The following is a 20156-nucleotide window of genomic DNA, read 5'->3' as shown; positions in this document are numbered from 1 at the left end:
GTTTGGGGTTTTTATTTTGATTTCTGTTTTCATTGCACTCAGCTGTTCAAGAATCAAGTAATGCGTTGCGCTACTGTATAGGACTAAATTGCATCTTTCTGGGGCCCAGCTATCATTAGCAGAGTATTAATGGCAATACCTCTGTGGTATGGAGCGCAATAACTTTCTGTCCATGCTAATATTTATTTTAATGTCTCGAGTGAGAAAATGCTGTTGAAACCTTAATCCAGTGCACCATTAGGAAGTTGTTATTAATGAGTTTCAGCTGTATACTGTGCATCTTCATTATCTAAGCAGGTACAGTAATTTCTAATTTCAGAAAAAGCTACATTAAAATTGTTCTAATTTTGGACATGTTTAAATTTTAGTGGAAATGAGCCAATAAATGCAATGATTAGGCCAGTCTTCTGATGTATTCTCAATGTTACTTCATTTAGAAGGAAAGGTTTACTTTCTGGGCTACAACTTCTGTAGTTTAATATGTTAATATAGAAATCCTTTTTTCTGGATTTTTTTTAATTTTTTTGACCTTTGTTTTAGTACTGGTAATACTAAGAAATACAGTGAGCAGTAACAATGGGCTGACCATCAGACCAGTTACAGCACAGGTATACTTGCAAGTGTGTACTGGGTGTTTTACCTTTTGGAAAAATAAAGCAAAACAGCTTCAAAAATCAAAATACAGCGCAGTCCACGTTTTCTGCTATGCTGATGGGGAGGGTATTTCTCTTCAAGGGAAGCACCTCTTGCTTTCAGTCTGAGTTCCTAGCCTCTGCACTGAGATTATTGAGCTGTTTATTGCAGAGGATGGTTTTGTCAGTGAAATACTGAAAGACTTCTAGTGAATTACACAGAGACCGCTGTGTGTGACAGTGATATCGGCTGCTACAGCTTTCCAGCTGTGAAATGCTGGTATAAACTGTTCTGAGGGCATCGGCTGTATACAATAAAGACAAGGACACCATATTCTTAGGGAGGTCTAGAACCTGAAGAGGAGCAGGCTCTGATTACAAAACCCAGCAAATGAAACGCTGGTGAGCAGAGAAGTGCCCAAACCTCACCAGTAGTAAATTCTGAGCAGAGAGGTACTGCTGCAAGCCTGTTGCTCACTATTTTTGTGTTGATTGTGCTTGCAGAGCAACACCTGTATGCTCAGATCTATGGCCAAAAATGTTTCTGGGAAGTTGCTCCCTTGTTAGGAGAGGTCAGGACTGAATGCGTGCTCTACAAAATGTGCCTGGTGAGTTAGGTGATGTGAGGCTTTAGACAGCAGCTGAGGAAGGAGGTTTTGGAAACAAGTTTGGGCTTTGTTTCTTAAATGCCATCTAAATCTACTGGAACCTGAAACGAGACTGTTATTAGATGTAGTCCCAAACTACTGAGAAAGTTATTTGTGTTACGTAATTCTCAAAATGATTAGTATTTAATTCAAGTATTAATTTTGTGAGAATAATTTTAATCACTATTTTAAAAGTATGTATTACAAGTTTAAACTAGTTTTAATAGCTATTTAAAAAAAAAAAAATCTTGCCCTGCTTCTGAGAACAAGCTTTAATCAATGTCTCAAAGTGAACTGCAAATGCATCCAGGCAGTTGTCAGTAATTATAACCTACTTTATTAAAAAACAAACAACAAACAACAAAAAAAAGAAAATGAAATATATATTAAAAAAACAAACAAACCTAACTTAAAAAGTAACATCCTTGGGGTCAAATTAGGAGTTAGAAGCTTTAACGAAAAAAAGACTAAATACAAATTCTGTTTCATATGTAATAGCTTTTTTCTTTTTAAAAGCCTTTTCCTTAAAAATTCATTCTAGTGGAATTTAACTTCTCAGGATTTATAGAGTCTTCACAATACGTTTATAGACATGGGAAAGACCAGCAGTGAACAGCAGTTGTTTTTCTGAGCTTTTCTTTCTATATTCCACATAATCCAGTGCTACACTTCTTTCACCAAAATTGAATTTATTCTTGAATGAAACTATTGTGCTGCTTCAGAAACCTGGGATTATTTTATCTTGTTTGGCATTGTTCTTTTAACTTCTCGTGGTGCTAAGTTGTGGGCCCGTGCTTTGGTAATGAGCAACAGTTGAAATACATGGTACTCATTTTTTAACAGAACTCATTGTAAACTAACTCTTTTTAAGGCGAAAAGGCACTTTGTTCAGACAAAGCCAGACTTTCTGGCAATAAGCACTTTTAAAAGTGCTTTTCCCAAAGAGCACATTTCTATGTGGCTGTCCTGCCCGCGGCTGGACGCGGTGCCGGGCGGCTGCCCGTGCATCGCTGAGGAGCCCGGCTTGGGCAGGGCTGCTCCAGATCAGGGTGTTCAGTTATGGCAACTGCAGCATCAGCCTCCTGTGGCTTTGTGGTGTGAGTGAAGCATCATCACACCTGAATTTCGTGCAGTTAAAAAGCGTTAGCGACTGTTTTCGCATGGGGCCTGCGCCGCTGTGTGGTGCGGTTACACCCCTGCAGCTGCGCGATTTAAGAATTTGTACTGGGCATGTAGGTGGGCTTTCCTGCAGCTGAAATTTTGGTTAGGATCTGCTTGTGTCTAAGGAGCCGCGGAATTGTTTGCTTCCAGCTTCCCCGGCGCAGGGAGGGATGCGTGGGTGGAGGCTGCCTCTCGGTGGTGGGAAGGTGTACACGGCACACGTGTGCTGGGCCTGAAATCCCCGCCTGGCTCGGGGGGAGAGCGGCAAAACTGCACCAAACGTGCTCCGAAACGCTTTCAGCCGTATGGCCAAAGCCTTAATTCCGGGGACTGCCGAGGAGCGTGGCCTGTACGCTGCTGCTGCCTTTGTGTCCGAAGGGGATATCGAGTGTCCGTCTGCAGGAATAGCCTTTCCCTCTGCCTCTGGCACACGCTGCTGCTACTTACAGCTAACAAATAAAAGCAACCCCCCAAAACACAACAAAACACACACGCAAACCCCTACAGTTTGGCTTTATCATGAGTGAGAAATTCATTATACATATCCCACTACATATCCTACAGTGGATGTGTAGCTTGCACTCGCTGTGAGATGAGATTTATCACCCAGGACTGAAGCAGCTTGGGGGTTAAGAAGTGCCAGTGGGAGTACCCCGGTTGGTACCTGAAACCTCTTAAGGTGCTGGTTCTTATTTCAGGTTTATGCATTCCTGCATATGTGTCGCCTTCTACAAATACATTTCTTGATGCTCTTCTCAAAGTCGATCTTTTGGGTCCTTCGACCTCCTAATGGAAAAGTACTGACCGAGTTCCTTGACTGTTTTTCTGTAAATGGGGATGAATTAGGCAATGCAGTTCAGGGGGCGTTCCCAGGCTTCTGGAGGTGGACGTAGTGAGGCGTGGGGTCACTGAGCTGGGAGACACCAAGGAAAAATGCACGTTTTGCACAGAAGGGGGAGAGCAATAGTGTCAGAGCGACAGCCCTCCCTCCAGCTGAACTGAGGTGAGGTCTCATGCTTTTCATGGTTGCCAAAGGGGCATGTTATTTTTTTTTTATTTGATATTGATGTTTGGTGCAGTGATTAACATCACCTAGTTTATATTCTGCTTATTTTCTCTTTCTCCCTTGCTTGTCCAAAGATTTCAGCTAGATTCTTGTTTTCCTATACTTCCCTTCTAGGGCATAAGGAGAAAACAAAAAAAACAAAAACAAAACAAAATTAGAATATTCAGATGGGTTTGGGTTGCCTTGAGAGGTTGGGGCTCTTCAGAGGTGTTCAGGACTCAACTAAACAAATCCCCAAGCAACCTGATCTAATTTGACAGCGGGTCAGGCTGGATGACCTGCGGGGTCTGTTCCAGCCTAAATTAGTCTGGTTTTAATGATACAGCAGTGAAGTGCTAGTGAATAGTGAAGAGTGTTAGAGAACAGAGTGCAGAACGGGACTTCTCTAGCCCCGAGTGCCAGCTCTGAGTCCTGCCGCAGCAATTACCTGCTGTATGGCATTAACTATATGCAACAAGTCTGGCTAACCAGATAGCTCCTTTCCCGTCACTTCTTCTGTATGTGAATAAGAAATACTTTGAAAATGCTATGAAATTTTTTTTAAGGTAAGTGCCGTATAGCTGGGATAGGTAATGCAATATCATTTTTAAATTAAAAATTAATCTGGAACTACGTGAACGTTGGTTAAAGGCTTCAGACAGTCCAAGGAGAAATGCGATGCAGTTAACAATTTTAGTTGGGGGAGCATTTTATTTAAAGTAAACACAAAGATGCAGTATCTCATAGTACTGAGGCTGAAGTGGAGGAAAACTTTTTTTTTTTTCTTAAAGCTTAGAAAATAAGCTTTCTTAAAGCTTAGAGCTTCTTAAAGATTTATTTTTTTTTTCTTTTGTAGTTCTAGGCAGCTCATTCAGTTGAGACTACCGAGTTACGCAGAGAGCAACCAGTGGGCACAGGGTTACCGAGCCTGCTTTCAGCCCCTTTCTGACCCAGACTTCCCTCGTTTTCCTGGTGTGGCTGTAGCCCGCTCTGCTGCAGCACGAGTGAGGAGTGTAAGGACTTCTTCCTGGCCTTGCTTAGGGGAAACAACTGTCTGCCCATTCTCCTGGCTGTATTCATCTGCTCTGTCCTGACGTGTGTGGTCAGTGTGAGCAGAGCCCCCTTCCAAGCCAGAGAAGTGCTGCCAGGTGTGACACAGAGGGCGAGGAGGCAGGTGCTGGTACAGTCCTTACCGCTTCCTTCGTAGGCGAAGTCCCATGCCCAGTTACCTCCGGGTAGGTCCTCCTGCTGCGTCTCTCTCAGCTGTAGCTGCTTTTCTCCTTCAGATGCGAAGGATTTGAGAACAGGCAGCAGCAGCTGCCTTTGGTAGCACCAAGGACACTTGGTGACACCTGTGGTGCAGCACCGAGCCGCTTGGTGCTGCTGACAAGGGCGTTGAGAGGCGCTGTGCTTGCCCTCCCGCAGGGAGGGTAGGAGTGGGGATGTCTGGTTGTGGTGGCTGCTGTCCCCTGTCGTAGCGTGGCTGCGAGCTGTGTGTGTGTCAGGGGAGTGCTTCCCCCAGTACAGGGGCTGCTTGCTCCCGAGCATACTTGCAGTCACGCCAGCACTTCTACCGATCTTACTGCCCATGTACCGAATGTTTAAAACCCCCAATAAAGAGGGCAGGAAGGGCCACAGCAGACCTGCCCCTCAAGGGCCCTGAGCACCTGGTGCCTGACGGGCAGCCCAGGTTCAGGTGGGCTCCAGGCCACGGCCAGCACAGCTGAGATGCGGGATGAGCCCTTGGCTCTCTGCTCTCAGCAGAGCCGGGGGAAGGGAGGTGTGAGCCAGAGGTGGAGGTGTCTGTGGTGCTGCTGGTCTGAGGAGGCCGGTAGGACGTGGGTCGTGGTTCGTCAGAGCAGGTAAGTGGGTGGTTTTGCTTCATGGCCTTTCGGTCCCTTAAAATGCCTCTCCCACTGAGCCGTTTCCCATCTTATTTCTTATCTTAAATTGAGACCTGTTTAAGCTTTGATCCTCCTTAGAAGATGTGAAAGAACGGGGAAGGATGGGTCACAGACTGTCTCAGCCTCCTGTAAAGGTGAAGAGGAAGGTGCCGCTTGAGTTCACCTGGCGAAAGGCTGCAGACTGAGCTCACCTTAGTGGTTAGGGCCTCCTACGTGAAAGAATACATTTCCAACACCTCTCCCGTGTCCTGCGTGAGCACTGAGCAAGGCAAGGCAGCAGTGGGTCTGGTGCACAGCCAACTCCCAAACCGCTCAGGTGGGCTCAGAGCCCCGGGCCTGCCTCGGGGTGGCACAGGTGCCCGGCTGGACCCGGAGCGGAGCGAGGGCTGGGCAGGCAGAGCTGTGTCCTGGGCTGGAGCAGGGCCAGGTCAGGGTGGTTGGGGGGTTGCAGGTGCTGCAGTCGGCCCCTCAGTGCCTTTGCCCTGGTCTCATCGCAGCCACTGCCGTGGCCGTGAGATCAATCTTCAGAAAAACAACGGAATTTCGCCACCTCTTTATCGCTTTGTTGCACGCAGGCTGTGGCAGTATGGGGCTGTTCCTTGCCAGGGCTGTGTTCAGAGAGCTGGTTCAGAGCTAGCTAGCCCTGTCGCTTTCAGCCAGAGCCAGATTTCTTGAGGACAAACCCGTGGGAGGAAGGCAGCGCCTTGCTGGGACCTGACAGTGTTCCGCAATCCTCGAGCCAGCGCCTGCTCCTACAGCAACCCAGCTCGGGGCGAGCACATACAGCTGGCGAGCCTGAGGAGCTGGAGGTGATGCAGCCGCTTTCACCGGTGCTCCAGAGCACACCGAGGAGCTCTGGCGGTGCGGCTGCGGCCGCCAGAGAGCGCGGTGCTGCTGCTCTTCGCTTGGGCCTGCTTGAGCCTAAACCACAGGCAGGTGTCTGCTAAGGGCCCTTTGGACTCTTCTCAGCTCTTTCAAAGCTTGTGTGTTGAGTAATACTACTACTACTAGTAAAAGCTGCCCGAAGTCCCTGGTAAATCCTCCAGGCGCCCACTTTCAGGCCGTGCTGCGCAATCCCCGTGCCTTTAGAAGCGACGACGCGCTCGGTCGGTCGGCGAGCTGCCTCGGGAGCTGCTCCCGGGCTGAGGGGAGCCCGACGGGGCAGCGCTGTGCAGCCGGGGGCAGGTGCGAGGGGAACGCAGGGGTTGGAAGTGGGGGCCTGTGCTGAGCCCCCAGGGAGGGAGCCCCGAGAGCCTGGGCGAGCGGTGGGAGCAGCGCCATGGGAGCAACCCCGAAGCCCTGCGGTGCCACGGGCCCTCCTGGAGGAGGGCTGGGCACACAATGTTGTCTTCCGACCTGGGAAAACTCATGTGAAGTTAAAAGTCCGAACATCAGGCTGACTGCAACGAACGTGACCGAAACCCTTAAATAAGCCAAGTTCAGGCTCCCAGCAAAATCCAGCTGGCACTTCTGCCTGCTCAGTGCCTGGGCTAACCCGCCGGCTGCTGGGGCTTCACCCCCGCTCTCAGGATGCCGTCTGCACGCTGGGAACCGCATTTTGTACAGAAACTTGCTCCATCCCAAGCACTGTGCAGTGCGGTGCACCTCACGGTGTGACTGGAGGGTGGCAACAGTGCTAGTGGTGCTACATGTGAGTCGGGATGATAAGGTATGGTCCTCAGCTGGCTTGGTGCGTAAACACTTGTTTTTATAATCCCTCATTTGTCAGGAGGTGCTGTGTCATGTTTTATCTGTGACGTGGCTTTTCGTACCGGGTTCAAGGTACAAAAAATCCACCGTTAGTCACCTCTGGATGGAGACCTGTGATCCTCAACACCTCTGCGGTCACTGGGCAAACAGGGAACTCCTCAGATATGGCAGGGAAGTCCAGTTGTTTTGCTAGGACAACTTAAACCCCTCTGTCAATTACTTCTACCAGCTGGCTCTTTTCCCCTTTCATTTCTTTTCCCCTGGATTATACACGTTTAACACTAGATGGAGCCTTCTGTGCACTGGAGGAACTGGGGAGACTGAAGAGTTCAGAGAAACATCCTTCACTTAGAGCAGTGTCTTGTGAAATGCGATAATGGAAGTGTCGCTGGCAATAAGGGTGTTGTTTAATGAGAAAAACACAGTGGGAACTTCCTTTTTGCACCAACAGAAAACAAATTCTGTGGTGTTTCCCTTTATGTGAAAAACACATCAGATCTCAGAATTAGAATGGTTATAGCATTCAAGGTTACGTACGCATCAATTTTAAAATACTTCTTGAAGTATGCGGCGAGGAAGGGCAGTGTCTGTGGCTTTCAGAACGTGTGTCTGCATACAGATGTGTGGGGAATTCTTTCTGTCCTGCGGATGTCTGTGGCTTTCCCTGACTGCTTTTGCAGCTCTCCTTAGAAAAATTATTCAAAATATGCTGAGCTGTTTGACGTTTCCTTAATAAGCTGCTTATTATTTTGCACTACAGCCTTGGTGTTGGTTGTGGAGCACGCTGGCTGCTGATCTTTCTAAATGACGCAGCGGTGACGATGCTTGTGTTGGGAAGCTCTCTTCAATATTACTCTTACAGCAGCTGGGTGGTGTCAGCATTCTGCGCACATACACAGCCTCTGAAAGCGACCAAGAAAGTAGATTACAGAAGACGAGTTTCCAAGAAGACAAAATTGCAACATCATTATGAAATGAACCGTGTCGTCTTAATTTTCTGCAAGTTTTAGGCTGCATACAAACAATGGGTGCATCTTGCTGACATCAAGAACAGTTATAGGATATTGAGGCAATGCAAATATAAAACATTTTAGGGAAATTAAATATGCTTGTATTGAGAATGTTAACTGAGAGAAATTCTTGTAGAAAACTCTCTGATGGATGAAGGGTGCCATGCAAGGGATACATCCTCTGAACCAAATGATTACCAACAGTTTTCAAACCTCACAGGAAGGGATCTTTACCAGAATCACTTCATGACAGCCTCTTTAGTGAAGAAAAAAAAAAAAAAAGAAAGATGATTAAAACATGCATACTTCTACATGTATGGACATACTTTTTTGATTCTTCCATTTAAGCAAATAAATGCTTAAATGCTTTTTTATTTAGAAAAAGAAAAAAATAGACGTGTTTAGAATTCAAGTTCATCTCTACCGTCATATGCTTTGCTCTGCCTTCACATGCGTTTGCACTGTGCAAGACGCCGGCTTCTTGCAGTAAGGGATGTAACAGCAGAGGCTGCCATTGACTTTGCAATCAGTCTATAAAATGGGCTGCGAGTCTCTCCAGCGACAGCTAACACACCGACTGCTCCCCCTGCTCAGCAACCAACCGAGAGACTCCATAAGGATTTTGGCTGAGGGAATCCATCTAGCAAAGTAATGAAAAAGTTGAAAATAATGACAAAATAATCCACAGCATGTTTTGTCTTTGAAATTAAACTTGTTGCCAACAGCATGTTAAATTTCCGGTGATTTTCCATAAGTAATTCAGAACAATCATGCTTCTCCTAAACCACCTGAATTGGCCTGCACCCTTCTGAGTTTGCGTTGCGTGGTGTAAGTCATCGGATGCAGGCTGCTTTGACTAAGTAGCTTTCCCTTTGTTTCCAGGTGAACACGACTTGCACATGCTGCTCAGAGTTTCAGTGCCCTTTCAAAAGATTATCGCAGCCAATTGAGGAAGTAACCTGTCAAAGCTGACATTCATCCCCTCTCCCCTAAATCGCACTCTTCCTAATTCAGCTGTGCTGAGTAGCAAGGCGGAGAGGTATTAGTGGAACCAGTCCATAAAGTTTACTCTATTTTTGTATTAAAATGTTACCCGTGATTCTGGTAGTGATAGGGGATGTGTTCATAATGAAAATATTGCTGTCTAGATCTTGATACTGATAATACCCCGAGGCATTGGCAAGCAAGTAATTGTGGAGCTGATATTTGGCTGCTCTCACCAGGGGCTGCAGGGAAAGCGGTTTTAAGCCATTTGCAAGCTACAGATTGGGAGTTTCTTGGTGCATCTTAATGTGTCATTTTGGGGGTCTTTGCTCAAAGTCCCTTGTTGTCCTGGGGCTGGGTGCGGGCAGTTCTGGGGCTGGCTGTCGTTTACAGCAACTTTAGGGCACAGGTTGTGGGGATGAGTAACCCAGGTGGAGCACTATGAAAGTGTAGCGGGATTACTGCAGGGATGAAGCACACATCTGGCTGCTTGACCCCCTGTAGCCTGTACCGGGTTATTGGCAGCCTGCTCGGACGCCTCTGCGAAGCACTGAATCGTGTGCGCTGCACGGCCTGCAACTCCTGCGTGTGTTTGGGTACGTGGCTCCTTTCTGTAGGCACCTTCCTAACAAGGCCAGTGAAGTTTTCTTCCTAATATGCCTACTGAAGCTTGCTGATAAAATTTTTTTGATGGAGAGTACACCAGTGTTTTGGAGAGATCAATCACCCTGTATGTAGCTAGGTATTGGTCATGTACATGCATAGTTTTGCTATACTTTTTTCTTAGGAATGAATGTTATTGGGGGTGATCTGACCTCCTCTGTCCCCAGTACCTAAGAGGCTTTTACTGCAAACTGCCTCCCTGGGTGTGCACCCATCCCTGTGCGAATTCCCAGGGGATTCAGGGAATTCCTCAGTGGCACCTATTCCTTGCACTATTTTTCCACTGTCTGTTCCCATCGGGGAGGAGGCTTCTCCAGAACTGGAGCTCGGTGAGTAGCGATGAATCTCGGGTCAAACTAGTCTCTTGTCATCAAACATTCACTGCACTTCCTATGCCTATGAATAATGTGCTGCCTCCAATTAATCAGCGTGATGCTTCTAATGCAGGTAAAGGAGAAAATGCCTTGATCTCTAAATCCTGGAAATGTGGGAGTTGGGGTGATTTCCAAGGACAACTTTTGGATGTGCTGGACGAAGCTTGTGGGGACTGGAGAGCACCAAGCAGCTCAGAGGCGTGGAGGGGATGAACTTGTTTAAGGATTTTGTGATATTTCAAAATAGCGTTGTTTCTGCTCGCTTTCTTTTGTCATCATCTTAAATAAATAAATCTTAGTGGTAATAGGTGAGGAGGTACTTTATATAACGGCTTCTCTCCAGATATTTTTTTCTTTATGCTGTCCATTCTGATTGTTCCCAGATTTTAGCAGATATATGGCAGATACAGCATTAGGCGAATTCTTCCAGGGTGCTAGGCAACTTCTCTTACATGTTCACAACTGCCTGGAAACCCCAGGTGCTCTCAGGCATCCCTGCCCCGTTTTCGCACTGCTGGGCTCAGGGAGCAGAGCACGGCTGGCTTGGCCCTTCTGAGCCTGCCCAGCTTCCCCCGCCTGCAGCTGACCTAAAACAATTTTGTCAGGTGCTCTCGCCGCCTCGCTATTCACCACTTCGTGCAGGCTGTTAATGAATATATTGAAAAACACCAGCCCGAAGACTGATCCCTAGGGCACTACACTATTAACCTTTCTCCATGCTGAGAATTGCCCATTTATTTCCATTCTCTTTCCTATCTCTTAACTTGCTTTAATCCATGACAAGACTTGATCGTTCACCCGGCGGTAACCGTGTTTCCTTCCCAGCCTCTGGGTAGGTAGGAACTTTATCAAATGCCTTTGGAGGCATTTTTGAACACATCAGGCTTCCCAGTCGTCCTTTGCATTATGTCTCCTTTACCCTGCGAAAGGCTCCCGATGAGCAGAGGAGGTGCAGGTCTCCGTCCCTGCTGTCTCGGGGTATCGTTGGGGAATGCTGCGGTCTGGACGTGCCAGCAAGGCGCTGCTTTTAAAGTGATGAGGGGGGGACAAAGTCAGCTTCTCACTTCTCGTCTTCCTTCTCACTTCTCGTCTTCCTGAATGTCCTTATTTAAAGTCTACACTTTAATTTTTTGTGTGAAAATGGCTTGGAAAGCTATTTTAGGCTTGCAGTGGTTGATGTATCATTAGGGTAAATATCTGGAATGCGTCTGGAATCTGGATGGCATCTGCCATCTTTTTCACATCTTTTTTGTCCTTGGCTTAACGTAATGTATCTGTTCAGTGAAGGTACTGCAAAGAGAGCACTTTCTGAATAAGAGGCTGGTTTTGTTCAGTAGGACAGCCAAATAACTGAGCAGAGACCTTATTAGTTTCAGTTCAAATGCAACACAATCTCATCCCTGAAATGGAAATTTTCAAAAAAAATGATTTTTCTCCAAAGGTGTCTTTTTTCCCCTCACTTAACTTTTGTACGGAATTCATTTCCAGTCGCGTTGAGAACAAACACTACAATTTCTGTCTTTCAGGAAATGTTCTCAAATTCTTTAGCTAAGAACTATTTGAAAATCTATTTTGAGTTTTTAAACAGATTTGCCCGCCTCAGATGACTTTTTCCAAAGGAACAATCTTCACCTGACAAGTTTTTCCCAGCCCCAGGGAAGAGCTGTATCTGCATGCTAAAACGTCCGAGGAGAGGTGTGCGGGAAGCTGTGGTGTGCGTCTGTGGGACGTGGCTTTCTGAAGTAGAAAAGGGAGACAGGAAACCAACAGCATGAGGGAAAAGGCATTTCTCATTCGTGAAACCTTAATTCTTAAAACATAAATACAATACAGTGGGCATTGATGCTCGGGAGAAGCAAAACGTGAAATAGGAACACAGGGTTCAAACACAGCATCCAGGTAGTGCACGGCATCCTCTGTTTCCTCTGTTCTCCTGAGAGCTCAGATTAAATCATATTTTCCTATCTGTGCAAAGTGTGTTTAATGAGACAATTAGGCAATATGGACTCTAGCGGGCAATGGTAACTCCTGTATTACCTTTTTTTTTTTTTCTTCTCAGTACTTTGAGTTGGAAAGCTGGTATTTTAGTACCTTGCTTGTTTCTCCACCAAGTGACAGATCTGATTTCACTCACCTACCTCTTGGCTGAACTTCGGTGTCACCTGTGCCTGCAGGGCCGTGCAGCACTGCAGCCACGTTTCGGATGAAGCACAGGAATGAATGCAGACTTTAGATTCTCCGGAATGCTTTAGAATAGAAACGTGGTGCACATGCACTGAAATAATCATGATCTCATTCCCGAGCTGGAGCCTGTGTCCCTGCCTGGCAGCTTGTGCCCTGGGCAGGGAGTACGGCTGGCACCGAGAGCCTGCGTGGGGACAGTGGATGTCAGCGCATTGGCCAAGTGCAAAAACAAAACGGCCAGCAGCAGCCAAAATCCTCCTGTGCGCCGTGTTCAGAAAGTTCAGAAAATCATTGGCTTAAGGAAATACGATTTCAGCCTTCAGCGTTCTCTTCTGGCAATATGCATTCCCCGTAAATAGACAGTTATTCCTGCCAGGGGTGGAATTTTTCTCTCTTTGAAGCTGAAAACTCGTTAAAATCTGATGTTAAACAATTAATGTTCCTAGGGACAAATTTTTTCATGTACTAGGACTTTCTCCAGCCAGAGAAAACACAGTTTCCCTGAAAATTACAGGGCTCATAATAAACTTCATGCTAACAAAATGCTCGGCAATGTTTGTTTCAAGCCCCAATATTTTTTACTGAACCTGTGAGAGTCTGTTTGCAGATCTGCCATCTGCTTGCTGATGAACGATCTTGGTAAATAGCGTGTCTTGCCATAGCTTATTCTGCGTTTGGTGGACAAAGAATGAAGTTAAGCATGTTTATCTACAGCATTAGTATTAAAACCAGTATTCAAATTTGAAATCGAGTAGTCTCGATTTTTGTTTTGCAAATAGGCTCCCTTCAAACTCGAGGGCCTGCTGCTCCGCTCGGTGCCTGGGATGCTGGCTGCCACCCTCCTGCTGTGCTCTCCGGCCGCGCTGGGCAGTGCAGGGTCTGTCCAACCCCGATGGGCTCAGGGCTCCTAATGTCTTGTGGGGTCACCAGAGCCCTCCAGGCTTACACGCTTTATATGCTGGAGAAGCCAAGATGAGATTCTGCTTTTCTTAAGGTTTCGTAGGGAGCGTGAGAGAAGCCAGAGGTCGGGCTGTGCGTGTTGCCTTGGCTTGCTGGAGCCCCACAGGTTTTGCCTCCATCCTATGCAGGAGTGCTGTAGGGGCTCACCCTCTCCTCCTCCGTGGCAGGAGGAGGCATGGGCGTAAAGGTGCGCTATGGGTTCACAGCCTCCCTTTCTCACAGCAGAAACAAGCCGCAAGCACAGTTACACAGACCTATGGCATCGTGTCAGAACGGAGGGGGAAAGCTTTGGGTCGAGGAGGCCTGGGGGAGGGCCAGGCTGGCGCACGCAGTGTCTTCTGGACTAACGCAGTCCTGCGAGCACGGAGCAGGTACGGCGAGTGGGGAACATACACACGGGGAGGCAATCTGAACCATCGATCCTGTGTTCGGTTCAGGAGCGAACGTGAAGATGTGTTAGTGAATGGTTAAGGTGTGGGAAGCTGTAGAGATGAGCATACTGATCTGGTGATTTTGTCTTTTCGGCTGGAATAAAAATCTAGAGCTTTCTCTGGAATTTATGAAACTGCATTTATTGGATTTCAACTTGAGCAGAATGAACAGGTCCATTTACTGGCTATTTGCTGAATTTAGCCCTAAACGCTACAAAGAATTGATCCAGAGAATGCAATGAGAATCCCATTTTAGATTGAACTATATTTTTCCCCATGTATCTTAATAAAAACAATTCAAATAATAAGAAAATTACTTAGGCAAAAACCCCACTTCCTAGTTCTTGCATTTACTGTCGTTATTACCCTCGGTTTGTGGGTAAGGACATAGTTCATGCAAATAGCCTTTTACTACTGAACCTTATGGTCCTAATGACCGTTTCTGCTCCCAAGCCAGTTTGTTGCATTTTCTGACACAAACTGCTGCCATGAAACTTGCAGTGCCATGCGGAGACCGAAGCTGCCCTGTAGCTGAAGACCGACTGTTCTGGCCAATGGTCCCGGTGGTAGGTGCTGACACAGCCGTGCACCAGCTGCAGTTGTCTCTTCTCATTGTGTCCCTCATTTTATGTGAGAAACCAATGAGTTTTTTTTTTTTTCCAAATTTTTATTATCTCCTTTTCTTGCATGAAAATGAAACTATATCAAACTTCGTTTCCCTAACTCAGATAATTCTCTTTCCCTGAGGGGCACGATGAGCTTCTCAGCAGTAGAAAGGAACTGGTCATTAAAGGCTGGCTTTGGGGGTGCCAGGCACATCTCACACCTCCAGTGGCATAAATGACACGTGGCCATGCTGCTGATCTCCAGATCCGTCGCTGCTGAAGGGGCAGGCTGTGGAGGGAGGGAGGGAGGGAGGGAGGTAGGGAGGTAACTTCTGAACTCACCCTTGCTTGCTCTTCTCTAACCGATTATGTCTACCAAGAACAAACGTTGTTTATCACATTCAACCTTTCATTTGCTTGTTTTCCTCAAAAGGGTAAACTGTTACTAGGTTGTATCCTTATGTCCTCATATTATGTATCTCATTAATCAATTTCTTTGGAAAATGTTTGATCTGGCTCTCTGGGGATGGGTTACCAAAAAGGCTACACTTTCATCCCAGCAGACCATCACCTCATCTGTATTTTTGAGCTCCCTCAGTCCAAGAGGCCTCTGTCGTACTCACATTAATGGTAATGCTTTCAAAAAATTCTTGTCTTCTACATTCATATGGATTTTTAATTGATCAGTTTCTTCTAGGTTATAAAATGTTACTGGGCTGCTTACATCACTCGTCTGCTTAAGGCTTTTTATGTGCATCTCCTTCGGTCAATCACAGAGCAGATCCTGACGGCTGTCTCCCTAATGCTCGTCCCTGAGACTTTTACCTTCTGCTCAAGCTTTTTACTGTTGGCCTGGTTGCGTTTCTTGTCCACCTTGCCCAGGCTGTCCTCCTCATCAGGAGTTGGCACTTCTTAATAGTAAATAGTGGGTAATCGTGACTATTTGGGAAACAAATCTGTCTCCTCCACTTCTCTTTAAGGTTGCTGAGGATCTCTTACACCTGGCTTACCTAAAGTCTAGTCTTATTATTGCTGTTTTAAGTCCATGCAAAAAAATGTTGACAGCTGTCCTTTTAATAGCAGCCTGCAGGACACGGTAGCAGAGTTTGAAGAGTAGGAAACCCACGCACGCCTGTGCTAAATCTCGCTTATTCATAGCAGCCCAGGGTTTCCTCATGCTACGGCAGCGCAGGTGTAGCAGAAGTTTCACAGTGAGCCACTGCAGTGAAAAATGTCAGTGCGTATGTTCAGGTAGCTACGTGTTGAAGCCGGTTACTTCTGAGACATTGCAGGACTGCAAGCAGGTGACTGAGACACGGCGCTCCTCAATAATTTAGAGCGGGGACGAACTACGAGACCGCCAGTTAAAACGGATTCCTACTAAATCCTGGCATAAAATCAATGATCGACAAAAACAAACGGCAGCCTTTGGAGCCTTTGATGCTGCTTTTGCAGGGACTGTACGTCAGCTTAGACCAGCTTCTGAACGCTGCGGAGCTGCCTGCTGCCCTAGGCACGTGAGCAAGCTCCCATCGGGCGCGCGGCACCCGCTGCCCATCCCCGCGGCCCCGGGGCTGGGCGTCCCTCTGCGTCCCTCTGCGTCCTGCCACCCGGCCGCTGCTCGGGGTGGGAGCATGGAGCCAGCAAGGGCATCCGCCCTCCGTGCAGAAAATGGGGCTGAGCAGCTTCAGACAGTTAAAAAATACATACTTGTGGCAATTAGCTTATTATCTGCAAAACTGTTGTAAACACGTTAATAATTAAGCAGCATCTACGTTGTGGAGTGTGCCTTTGGTTAATGTGGCAATGGTTATTAAAATACATTAATGATTCTCAGAAGGTTGATGTAGGTACTGCAAATCCTTTTTCCAAGTTTAGCACTTCTGTTTTTTTTTTTTGGTATTCACAACAACTGCATATTTTGCGGAAAAGCACATAAAGATAATTCTTTTGTAAACTACATTTTTTAATGTGTCACTTAATGTGCATTTTCCTAAAATCATTTAGTGGGAATAAAGATGTCTGGTAGCTAAATTATTTGTTATTAGATTCTATACCATGAAAAGTCTGATTAGAATTGCAGGCAATAAGAATGAAAAACAAAATATTTAATGCACACACTAACAAAATAGTCTGCTTCTGTAAATGGTCTTTGTGGGTTGTCTATTGTAAAACCAACAACAACAAAAAAAAAAGAATGAAAATTGAGATGACGTATTTTCACTTACCCTGTGATATGAGGTAAAATGTATATAGATATAAAATACCAAAATGTATCACTAGGTTATGGCTGTGTATACCACAATCCTGCAAAGAGCTGTGCATATTTTAAACAATGCACTTCTAAGCAAATGAAAATACTAAACCCTTAATTTGGGCTTTTCAAAAAGTATGTCTGGATATGATGGGAAGACGCATAGGAAAACACTTATCTGGTTCAAATAATCAATTATTTCAGGCTGTGATCCTAGAAACTCGCGCACAGACGTGTGGCTTTATGCTGAGGAATAACCATCCCAATCAAGACGCCTTTGTTTGACTCTAATTGCTTATGCGCTTCAAAATTTGCATAATTAGATAAAATTCGAAATAAAAGAGGAGTAGGAATAACGTGCACACAACTTGACCTTGATTGCAGTTAGGCGCCGGCGGAGCTGCGGTTTAGCTGTGATCAGCAGTTACGTCGGACTGTTCGCGTTGTGGGGAGGCTCGGCCTCACCGCTGGGAAGCCGACGGTGCCTCGGGCTGTGGCTGAACCTTTTATTGCTCCTTCGGTGTTTAGTTGCACCATATATTGTTTTTCTTGCTGTATGTTTGAAATTCCAACCCACGCCGTTTTCCGGAGGGCGTTGCTTGCTGGCTCGCATGCTGGTGGTCATTGTGGCTTATCTTCCCCCTTCAGCATGGACTTGTTTTAGCGCTGGTTATTGATATAGGTGTTTTGAAAGCGTTGCTGAAATCAACGTGAACAACATCCCTTGTTTTTCCCATGCCCACTGCTCCAGTCACCGCCCCCAGCAGTTCAGCACGGGTGGGCGCAGTGTGTCCGCAGTAAAGCCATCCCCGTTCCCTTCTCGCCTTTCGTGCCCCTGGAAATGACTTCTGTGGGGCTCTGAAGATCCATGGTCTCCCCAGCGGCTGAGGTGGGGCTCGCCCTGTTTGGGGTTGGAACACTGTTTGCCTTTTTCCAGCCCTGGGGAGGCTCCCCTGGTCTCCGTGAGCCTGGAAAGGAGCTGAGACATTTCCAGCTCCTTCAGCACCGTTGGAGGCCTCCTGCCCTCCAGCTGGGATGAGCAGTGATGAGAGCGCACTGCACAACAGTAAGCGCAGACTTTGGCAAATACAGGTATTTTTGTTTTGCTTTCGAAGGGTGATCTTTTGTTTCATTCTCTCCCTTTCTATCTCACAGCCTGTGTGTTTGCAGAGCTTTTCTCCGGTCTCCTGCCTGTGCCTTTGCCTCCTTGGGCTTTGTCTCTGTCTCCAGTGCCTGATGTGTCTTCCAGCAAATAGCACATGTTTGCTGGCATATGGACCTGCTTGTCTCCTGGTAGGTGTAGGAGGTGAACGTGTGGTTTTGCCTTTTTCTTTGACTGTGGACACTGTTAGTTGGGCTGTTGCTCAGGTGAGTAACCTCTGATGTTTATTTTAAACAGAATCAAAGTGGATGTTTATTTGTTTTGGACTGGAAATAGTAATAAAGAGTGATGGAGTGGTATTTTTCTGTCTTCTGGGAACATGATGCATGTGTTCTTTTGCAACACAGAGCAGCCTTACCTGTTAAGCACCTGATCCTGACCCATAAACCATCCTTGCCATGCTTTGGATGGCTGAAATTTCATAAGGCTTTAACCAGAAACCCCTGATCACTTAATCAGAGGATTATTGTGAAGTACACAAGTAGTATAATTAAATGTCTTAGTACCTGATTAGACTATGGATTTAGAGATGGAGCAGCATTATGCAAAGATACAATGTAACTGGGTTAATAACAATCAACTGATTAATGTAGTACATCTCATTCAAGCCTAAAGGAGAATAGACTGAGATGATTAGCAGAGTTGCAAATATGCAGGAGTGCACAAAGCAGAATGTATGCGACAAGACTGAGTAAATGAGGGGGAATTTTATCAGTGTACCAAAATATAAAGATGTTTAAAGGAGAAACAGCGTTGTTAGACAACTTGCTGAAAGTAGCCTGGAAGATGCACTGATTCTTGGCATGTTTGTTTTGCCACGTGCTTACGATTGCAGTGAGTGAGTATTCAAATGGAAGTAAACAGAACATATTGTGTTAATAAACAAATCCAGTCGTATTGAATTGTAGAAGGAAACAGAACCGAGTGGATACCCTGTTCTTAATGCTTGCGTGGGTGAAAAAATGTACTGGAAAGCAAAATCGAAGAGAAACCTTTAAGGGCTGTGAGCACTTGGCTTTGGTTGTGGTGGACAAGGCGAGCAGGGGCAGCTGAGAGCCTCCCGTGCTAACGCCACCCTCCTGGCGCGGGGCACAGGCAGGGCAGGGCTCTGGGGAGGTCATGGCTTTAGGTTTCACGGGGTGTCCAGGTGGTTTTGGTAGGCTTTTGGTAAATTCTAGTTGGGGCTGGCTTAGGTTGAAATCAAGGAAAAAGTCTCTCACTGACAGCCGAAGAAGCAATGGAAAACTTTTTAGTGTTCAGCAAGATCCACCTGCAAGATTCAACTTCCTTATTTTGAGAACTGGTTCTTCTTCCAGGAAACAAAACCGGTCACCCACCATTCGAATAACCAAGAGACAACATCTCCCTAAAAATGAGAAATCAGGCCCCCCGTGCAGCCCTGCCGTGGTAACACGCGCCTGCCTGCCCCTTTCGGCGCCCAGCCGCGGCAGTAGCGGCGCGCTCAGCGGCAGGGCTCCGCTGTTAGCACGTGTTGAGGTCAGGCCACGTGGAACTGAATGCCGTTACTTTTGGAAGAACAGAGCCAAATATCAATGCTTTCTTTTCCCTGAAAATGTAGAGACAGCTGGAGCTGGATGTGATGTGTGGGAATATGGAGAACGTCTCTGAGCTGCTTTTACATAAACCTTTTTGGAGAACAGCTATCGAACCTTTAGAAGGTTCCTGTGCAGATCACCTCCTTCAGAGAGATCCCTTGTAGCTACCTCAGGGCCCGTGGCATGCAGGAGGGGCGTGGGACCACGCTCTGACCCTCCCGGGCTGATGCTGGTGCTGTCGGAGCTGGCGGCTGTTGCAGTCGGTGAGAATTAGCTGTCGTCACCTGGGGACTACGAAGGAGGATTCATGTCGTTCCCGGACGCAGAATTCTCTTCTGCAGTTTAATGATTTGTTTTAATGGCATGTAAACTGACGGATTGCAGAGCAGTGCTCCAGAGATAAGCCATCCATACACAGTCAGAGTTCTCCCTGGTGATAAAAGACTCCTTTAACATAGGATAAGGATTACGGCACCTGCTGTAATCCACTTACCTCTGGGACTGCACAGCACACCTGCCTGGCACGAAGCAGGGTCTGACATCTCATTCTGCACGTGGAGCTGGAGCTGCTGTGGGAGTTATCCCATGTTCTGGATTTTGGTAACAGAAGACTGCCCAGGTACTGCCAATTTGTGATTAAAGACATTTGGAGAAGCCCTCCAAAATTCAGCTTTTTAAGACGTGGGGGGTAGGGGTGGGAGCTTTTAGGTGAGGTATCATAATAAAAACTTTATTAATTAGCCGTATATTAGAAGATGTATATTAGAAAGCTTAATTTGCAATAATAAATGAGCAATAAAGCACAGTAAATGAAAGGAAAGAGACCGTTAAAATTATATAGGATTTTAAGCTATAAATAGAACTTGAGATGTTA

The 20156-nt window shown here is 46.4% G+C and overlaps 1 long non-coding RNA gene across 1 annotated transcript; it reads left to right on the top strand.

Annotated features, from left to right (window-relative positions):
- Positions 1 to 1654: 1654 nt before the first annotated feature.
- On the top strand, positions 1655 to 19947 carry LOC136791229 (uncharacterized). Its single transcript, XR_010832746.1, has 3 exons — positions 1655 to 5347; positions 17720 to 17857; positions 19043 to 19947. It is a non-coding gene; the product is annotated as an uncharacterized lncRNA (long non-coding RNA).
- The last annotated feature ends 209 nt before the right edge of the window (positions 19948 to 20156 follow it).

The sequence above is a fragment of the Anser cygnoides genome, chromosome 7 (genome assembly GCF_040182565.1).
Source record: "Anser cygnoides isolate HZ-2024a breed goose chromosome 7, Taihu_goose_T2T_genome, whole genome shotgun sequence".
Classification (NCBI taxonomy): domain Eukaryota; kingdom Metazoa; phylum Chordata; class Aves; order Anseriformes; family Anatidae; genus Anser; species Anser cygnoides.
Note: the sequence above shows the minus strand (reverse complement) of the source record. Positions and strands in the feature narration are given on the sequence as shown.